The sequence below is a fragment of the Triticum dicoccoides genome, chromosome 5B (genome assembly GCF_002162155.2).
Source record: "Triticum dicoccoides isolate Atlit2015 ecotype Zavitan chromosome 5B, WEW_v2.0, whole genome shotgun sequence".
NCBI classification, from domain to species: domain Eukaryota; kingdom Viridiplantae; phylum Streptophyta; class Magnoliopsida; order Poales; family Poaceae; genus Triticum; species Triticum dicoccoides.
Window position 1 is genome coordinate 430,452,328 of NC_041389.1, and position 1,219 is coordinate 430,453,546.

Below are 1,219 nucleotides of genomic sequence, written 5' to 3' on the forward strand. Positions count from 1 at the left end.
ATCTGTGTGAGAGAGTATAAAGTGTGTCGATCGAGGCCCGAACAGGGAGATATATCATTTGTGTGTGAAAGAAAACAAGGTTAAACAAGATTCAGATAAAGAGAGCAAGATTGAGCGAGTGTGGCCCGCTGTGCGGAAGAAAGAGTGAGACAGTCTCAAGGGAGTGACTTAGATATACAACGTGCGTGCGTGCGCATGAGGGGTTGGGGTGGGGCTAGATTGGCAATGCATGTATTTAGCGCGAGAGAGTGAGAAGGAGAGGGGGAGAGGGGGAGAGGAGGAGAGAGAAAGCTCAGCATGGGGTGCAATGGCGGGTGTGTGAGGTAAATACATTTGGTAACAGAGTGGAAAAAGGGGTTGTGTAGTTGAGAGACTTAGAGATCGAAACATGGAGAGAAAGAATGAACGTGTGTTGGAAACCGATAGCTTCCTAAGGTGGTAAGAGATGAAGATTGACCGATACATGAAGTATGTAGCATGTGTGTGTGGGGGGGTGGTTGAATGTACATAGTACGAGACTTAACATTGATGTTTCAATTCGGTGTACATTGTAAGATTTGAACTGAGGACCATGCATACGAGTAATTATTTCGAATTCGTGCCATACTAAGTTTCGAAAAGTTGACATTGACTCAATTTGTTGTGCTTTTTTGTAGGTCATATGCCAAAGTTTTTCTCACTACCATGGTGTTCATCATATACATATGAATTTGTATTAAAAAAGTAGCATGGATATAGTGAAATGCGAAATCCACGTTAGAATTGGAGATCGCTACGTGACACACACTCTAATTCAAATAACTAATTATGTGACACACACTCTAATCCACGTTAGCATGGATAACGTTTCGATTTTTTTCAAATAACTCCTCATTAATTAATTTATAGTACTCCCTTTGTTCACTTTTATAAGACCTTGAAGACATTTTAGACAATGTGCAAAACAGTTCATTTTAAGTTGTCTGAAACGACTTACAAAAGTGAACGGAGGGAGTATCTTGTTTCGAATGACTAATTATTGCAAGGAAAACACGGGCATGGTAATACATACAGATTCGTTTGCAAATGAAAGAAGATTTGTTTGCATTCTCAAATGTAGGCGCACTAGGCAGACCAGAGTCGTGTCGGGGTGGACGCTGCTTCGGTGCCTTAAAGGCACCTGCCTTTGGGTCACTGACATGTGGGCCAGCCACCTGTTGGGCCCACATGTCATGGACAC